The following is a 7,897-nucleotide window of genomic DNA, read 5'->3' as shown; positions in this document are numbered from 1 at the left end:
AGACACCAAAATCAAATCCGACTGGAATATCCTACATCTCCACACCCATCTCCATTATGTATTTGTAGATAGATAGTTTTTTTTTTTTCCTATTTGTGTATTCTGTCCCCTTCAACTGCTTAAGAGGGCAGAGATAAAGAGGAAAAAAGAGAAAGAGGAAAGAGAGAGAGATGGAAAGATGCCACAGAGGTAACTGGATGTAACATTTGAATTGAGCTTGAAACCTACCTCTCCCCTCCCCAGGCCACATTCTTCCTTTCCCCAAACCCACCCAAATGGTTCCTTCTCAAATCACCCACTACAGTACACAGATGCCTCCTCTGCCTCACACTCTCTTTCTTTCCTCTTCTTCTGTCTGTTTCAGGGGCTGGGTGGTAAAGAGGCTGACTGAGGGGGAGTCACGTGGGCAGCCCGTGGGCAGCGGCAGCAGCAGCTCAAAAGAAATTGACTGACTGGCCGCTTGGGCGCATTTCAATATATGGAAATGACCAGAGGCTTCTGCAATAAATCAGCACTCAACACTTTGTCATTTTTCTAGTTCTGCTTCATTTTCCTATTTTCCTCTTCTTCTCACAGAAGCCTCATTTCTTGTATTTTACCCTCCTGCGTCTCTTCTCACCTCCAACCCCCCCCCCCCCCCTCCCAATATTGGCGCATCCTCGCCAAACGCCCCCCCCTTTCTGTTCTCTGGCTCCCCTGTAATTGGAAACATCCGGTCGACGACGATTGTTTTCTTTCCCTTTAATTTTTTTTCCCCCTAACAACATCGGGCAGTGTTTGCTGCCGTGCCTCAGATTTTCTTCGACCACAGGCACCCGGGATGCGCTTACTCAATCCTCAGGACCGGGACCTCAAGCCCCTTGTGATGAAGAAAAAAGAAAGACGAGGTCCTTCTTTCACCTTTCCCCATCCCAGCGCCCGCTCCCACCCTCGAGGAGTTCCCTTAGCAAACTTAAAAGAATATCAGAAGCAACTTGTGCCGTGAAATGCCCAGGATAGCGCTAGGGGGTAGCCAGAAGAAAAGGGAGGGATGTAGTGGGAATCTAAGTGGGTTTGCAGGTTACTGCTTTTCTTTTGCAGATCCTGTGGTGCCCTCCACCTAACCCTGCCCCTATGCCTCGGGTCTTTTTTGAACTAAAGCCGCGCATCCCTGCAATCTGCAATTACTCTGGATGTTTCTCAGGAGCTCAACACAGCCTGAATTTCGTGGCGCTCACAAAAGCGAAATTAGCAAAACCCCATCAGCGCGCCGGTTTTTTGTGTTGTGTTGTTTTGTTTTTTTAAGTTCGGTGCAGATGCAACCATTACCTAGCTTCCTCCACCCCCTCTCCGGCTCCTACTTGAGATTTCTAATCTTTCAACTTGGGACTCTCTTGTCGACTGGGCAGCCTCTCTTTTTCCTTTCGCTTGGATCTGGGAACAATAGGCATGTAAAGGGTCAGTGGGCATCACCCTATAAAGCTCAGAACCTAATTAATTTTATTAAAGGAGGATCTGTTTATGCAATATGACAGCCTGGGGGAATTAACCATTTGAGGACACATACGCTGTTCAGACACCAGAGATTGCCTCTTCACATCATAAGCTAATACTTCCTGCCCCATTTGATGCTGGGCGGCACCGTGATCCGGGTCTGGTTTTTTGTTTGACCTTGTGAAGAGCTTGTCTAAACCCGGGGTTCTGCACAATTCGAGGGACGCCCAGAAAATCCATATATTCCCATTGCCAGATGACAGTTGAAGTGCCCACCCATTCACAGTTAGCTGCAGTGACGGCTCAAAAGGTCTCACTGTTGGGAATGTGGGGGGTGAACCTCTCACCGCGACCTAAAGTGGATATTTGGAAATACTCTACTTGGAAATCAAATCATATGAAATCCAATATGCCTTCTCAACAGCAAAGGAAAATGTAACCGTTTTAAGTTGTTATTTTTTATTTTTTCCTGCCACTCTGGCAATTTGAAATACATTTTTAATAACCTCCTGGAAAAAAAAAACCAATTTAATAGTTCAGACATATTGTTCCTTGACTTAATATCTTTGTGTATTCCTTAATTGCCCAAACAAAGTTTATTTCATTTACAAAGGCTAACTTTGTGTCTCCTGGGAATTCTAATGTCATAGTTGTTTTTTTTTTTTTTAATCATCACCTTGGATTTTGTTCAACAGGGATCTAGAAATGTATAGCATATGTATAGAAATAGATATGATAAAATATTCAAGAGCTCTCTGAAGGAAAATGTGCTTGAAAATAACCCCCTCTTTTATGGAATTTGTTTTGATTTAGATCTATAGATAGTAAAAAGAATGAAAGAAACTGTGAATTACACTGAATATAAGATGTTTATCACTTTAATATTACACTTCCTAGCTTCCATATTACAGGGCTTTAGAATACTCCCAAACTTTCAGATTGAAGCTCTGCCTTATACGGTCTGCGGTCTGTCTGGAAAGACCTGCCAGCACATGCCAGCTAAAAATGAGTGTCAATTAATAATAATAAAAAAGATCCCTTATTCCTACACTCATGTAATTTAACAGGTTTGCAGAGGAACATAGGATGACAACAGTTGTGAGAACATTCCAATATATGCAGTTCTAACAGCTTTCATTCTAAGACGGCAAAGCTTCCTAAAATAGAATGGCTTAACATTTCTTTTTTATATTAAAAGTCCAATCTACACTTCACATAAAATGTTTTTTTATCACAAAAATATTTGTCTCTAACAAAATGCACTTTTTGTTCTACCAAAAAAGCAAACATCTTGAAACAGATTCTCCCAGCTTTTTACAGTTCCCCATTGCAATTTTCTGTACTATTTTCAACTGCCCCCTCCCCCATATGAGATACTCCGAACACTGGAATAAAAATAATTACAATTGAAATACTGAACTGGAATGTCCTGTTTCCCAATATTGCTAACAAATTCTCTAATTCTTAAACTGCTCTCTGTTGGAACTAGGCAAATTGGGGAACTTACACTGATATGTCTAAGTGCAGTTTGTTGTTTTAAAAACATATTGTACTGATTAATAAAAATGTGAAATAATTTGAGTTACAAATTTTGAACTACAAATCGCCATCTGCTCAAATGGGGGAAAACCAAAAATTGCCGAATATATTTTCTCACCTCTTTTTTTTATGATAACATAAACAACATTCCTGAATAATTAAAAAAAGAAACTGACTACACTTAATGCATTTTTATAGTTCAACAACTGCTTGGTGAGTCCACCTTCTCAAACGTGCAATTATTTCTTTTCTTAATTACTTACATATGTTCTATCAGAAGATGCAGGTTCTAGTGCTTTTCCTGCATATTGTTCAAATCTGTTTAGCTCTATCTATTAGATTACAAGCAAGCCTCTGGGTTGATGTGGTAAAATAGACTGCAATGTTCAGGAACCCCAACTTGGTCTTAGATATTAACTACGTCAGAGACCTAAGGAAACACTCACAGTATCCTCTGAGGGTAAGGAGAAAATAAAACAAATTTCCATGAACCCAGAACCTGTAGGGAAAAGGGATAACCCATCAAATAGAGACATAGATACAAAAAAGGATGATAAGCAATTTAGCTTATTACTTATGGGAAAGAAAGTGGGTGGGGGGTAGACCTGCCATCCATGGCTACTAAAAGCAGTTGTTGATGCCTGGCAAACAGGATCCAATGGAATTTACTAGCCCACCAGCAGAAACCGTGAAAAATCATCTAGGTTGGGCCGAATTGTTGGCTTTGAAGCAAGGAAGAGGATAAGCAGGACTCACCAGGGCAAGGAGTTGAACAGGAGTTCCAACACAGAGTTGAACATACTGCTTTTAAAACCATATCCCAGGCTCACACAGAACAGATAAGCATGTTGACTTTTAATCATCCTAAGAATAAAGAATTTCAATTCTGTTCAGTTAATCATAGAATAATATGATCACTTTTTTTTTCTTTCCTTTTCTAAAACCCTGACGATTCTGGGGCAAGGGTGGGAGGAGACATGCCCCTTTTTATTGTAGAGAGACATTTGCGCCATGATCCGAAAGCCAAAACCTCCTAAGTCATGCCTGCATTTATCGGGCTGTGTCAGGCAGAGGGAAGAGTGAGCCAAATCTGTCCAGTTTCAGGGCAGGTGAAAGTCAGGCTGTGAATCCTCAGGCCCTGGGAAGGATGTAGAAGTTGCTTTCATCACCTTGGAATGAGGTGGAAGGGAATGAAGAACTGTCTCCAGATAACTCTCAACGTCAGCTGCTTTCTCTCTCTTTCTACTCAAAGTGTGATTCCTGGAACAAGGCAGCTGTTGCTTTTGTTTCGTTTTGCTTTTAATTCATAACCGATGTCTCCAATTTATAGAATATTGAATACTGTGCATGATGTGAAGTAGGCAGGCCTCTTATTTGGAATGTAATACCAGGTCTTTTGTCTGCCACACCCAGGCTCCCGTACCAAGTGTAGAGGGGAATGAAGACAAGTTAAAAATAAATAAATAAATAAATAAATAAATAAATAAATTTATTTATTTCATGTCCCCATGTCCTCAAGGGCTTCATGGTCCAGGGGAGAAATCGACACACATCTGACCACAAAACAAGTCAGACTGAGGATAGGAAATAAAGGAGAGATCAAGGAGGGGATCCCAAAGCAGGGGATTTATCAGCTCCTGGGGAAGGGTGGGTAGGGCTTTGGTTGGTGGGAAGATGGCGGGAAGAGCACTCAGGAAGCAAGGACTTGTCTGAGCCAAGACCAGGCACACAAACGGGAGTGGTGAGTTTGGGGCTATAGTTCACCTGGTGTAGCTAGAGCACAGAGTGGAGTGGCAGGAAGACGTCTGGAGAGAGAGGTTGGGGCAAGTTTGGGAGGGGCCTCAAATGTCAGGCTTCATAGTCTTGACCAAATTCCATAAGCAGTGGAAAACCATCTGAGGCTTTTGAGAAGGGTGGGGGTGGCACGCTCTTTGGAGAAATAAAACCTGGAGGCAATTTGGAGGATGGCTTGAAGCAAGTTGTTCTCTGCCATTGAACCTATTTTCCTGTTCGCCAATCTACAGAAGAAGAGGTCCATATGCAAATGACGCAACTTGGATGGAACATTATCGTGGCTTTCTCCTTCATAATTGAAGATGATGCTCTCGACAGGGATTTCTATTTACATGCACAGGATGACTGACTTTCGAAATCTTCACATATAAAAATCTGTTCTTTGAATGCTTCTATATTTGAAATCTTAATGTCAAGAATCTAATTTGCCTTTCCCCATGTGAGTCCTAAAAGTGTTTACCTCCAACCCTTACTCCTTCCCCTGACCCAATCTGCCAAAAAGGAAGACCCAGATTCATGAAGGTAACCTCTCTTTTCTACCTCGAAAGAATAAAGAGCGGAGGGTACCGAAGCCTTCGAACCACCCAATCATATTTATTCAGCATCCACTATAAGCATAGCTCTTTGCTAAACCCTTTTTTTAAAAGATGAACCCAAACACAGATTTTAAGGAAACAAGGATGAATAAATAATACAGGTCATTATCCATTTTTTTTTTTTAAACCTTAAATCAAATAACTGGAGAGTAGCTATTGTGATCTAATCCCTGGTTGGGTGGTGCTCTGGTTTTTAGCACAACATTCCTAGTACAGCCAAGCTGCGTTCTGTAAATTAAAAACCTTTTAAAAATTAGATTCTATCTTTACAGGACTGGAGAGACCAATTTATGGAAACTGGACCATGAGGTTTCGTGGCTTTTGTTTTATTTCTCTGGTTCCACCCAGTAGAAAATACCAGTATGAAAAATGGGACACCATGCTGCATTTCAGATAGCCTTCTGCTAATTAGCAAATTACCCTGTCTCATCATAAGGGCTGCCAGCATTGTTTTAGTACGGGTCTGCTAATATTCCATTCTGAAGGCCCTAATTTAAAAATCTTGTATCTTGGCTGCTAAAGTCACTGCAGGCTGAATCTTGTCAAACAGGAGAAGACTTTGTTTTCCAGTCCTGGACATGGAGCATAAATGGTGTCATTTTAAAATGCCTGGAATGTGTGTGTGTGGAGCTGGGGGAGAGACAAGAAAATTGTCTTTAAATGCTTTCCTTTCAGCACACCTTTGCTGTGATCCCAGATCAGAACCTAGTTCTCTTGAGAATGAAGACTTGCTTTGACATTTTCAGTGAGGAAAATCTCAAGTAACCCATATGGATTTCTCATGCAGGATTTAGCCAAAATATATATTTATATGAGATTTAAACAAAGTCGTTTCTATTGTAACATTTACAATCATTATCGGTTTCTCTGTTAAATTATGTGTTTTGTTTTAAATTAAATCTACTGTCAATAAGAATGAGCAAAAAGTGTGGATTCCAGTTATGTAAACACATATTCATATGTGTATTGGCAAATTTAACATAATACATTAAAATATACAGTATGTCCACTTTAACTAACATCAAAAGTGAATAATTATGGTCTGACTTTTGGAAAATGCTAGGAGGAAAATCAGACTTACATCCATAATTCCATTTTCAACTATTCCATTGTGACTTGGTATTATTTTTATATGGTTCCTTACTTCAAATATCAGATAGTAGAAGATTTCATTCATCTGACATATCATATATACCACAGTGTCAAGGCCAAATGCAAAAGAAGATAGCCTGAGAAAGCATTGAGCCAACCCCAGATCATCAGGTTTCACTTTCTCTGTTTAAGGAATTATTTTAATGTAGATTGTAATGTAGATTACATTATTTTAATGTAGATTGGTGTATGGATATGATATTAGTCAAAAGAAGTGATACTTATAAAAAGCTATATCCCTTGGTAACAATTTAACTCAGAAAATTAGTCTTGCTAATTTTTCTCTTTTTGCTAGCTGTACTTTCAGAAGGGGTATATGTTGTAGGCAACTTCGGTTTAAATGTAAAAGCTGATTAATCCCCTGAGTTATTCTTTAAATTACAGACCCCTAAGTGTGGCTTTTCATCTTTGGCAAAAATTTAAAAGTATCAACTTAAAATTTAAACCCATCTCTATCTAAGAAACAAGTTTAATAGTTTACAGTCTACGGCAATTTAAGTGTGATGACTACTTCTGGGCTCTGTAAGCATTCATTAGCTTACTTTTCTCCCATTAGCTTGCAATAAAAATAATAATATTTGCCATTTAGTAGGGACTTTTCACCCTCAAAGTGCTTCACAGGCATCAAGTGGTTTATTTATTAATAATCTATGTTTCTGCCTAATAAACTAGATTTCTATTTACAATCAAAGGGAAAATTAGAAAATGTTCTGTGTGTGGTGAGTAAAAGGAGTTGCTAACAGACTATCAAATTACATATTTATTTTGCCCTGCCCATTATAATTAGATAGGTTTCTGCCAGCCTTTAAAAATGTCAGGGTCCTAGGCAATGAAGTATAGAAGTCTGTTTCATGTCTGTTTGTTTTTCTGATTTGGTAGGAAGTAGGTTTTTTCAAAGTTTTTACCCCTCAATTTACTCATGTAAAAGAAAACTTGGTTTCAGATACTATAGAATAGACATCAAAGAGATTTCTTTTCATTTGTATTTATAAGAACATATCAGCAGTTCCATTCTGGAGTGGGAGCAGGGAGCCCTCTAGAACTCCTGGTGTCAGCTCAGCGGCCCTGGCTTGGGTTCTGCTCCAACCAGAATAGGAACTGCAAACAAATATTTTAAAGACCCATGGCCTCCAGGACATTTGAATTTTGCAGTCTTCAGCTCTGGCTTCAGGACAGTGGGTGTGGGTGGGGAGGGGTTAGCACTACTCCTCAGTAGGTGACCTCTACGGGGGAAATCAAATAAGCTGGCCAGGGGGTGAGGGGGGAGCGGTGTTCAATGACATCCATAGACGCAGCCATAATGCACCTTGAATACATCTTTACACTGTTTTTCAAATTGACCT

The sequence above is a fragment of the Lontra canadensis genome, unplaced genomic scaffold (genome assembly GCF_010015895.1).
Source record: "Lontra canadensis isolate GAN:19392208 unplaced genomic scaffold, GSC_riverotter_1.0 scaffold50, whole genome shotgun sequence".
NCBI classification, from domain to species: Eukaryota; Metazoa; Chordata; class Mammalia; order Carnivora; family Mustelidae; genus Lontra; species Lontra canadensis.
This window is presented reverse-complemented; position numbering follows the sequence as displayed.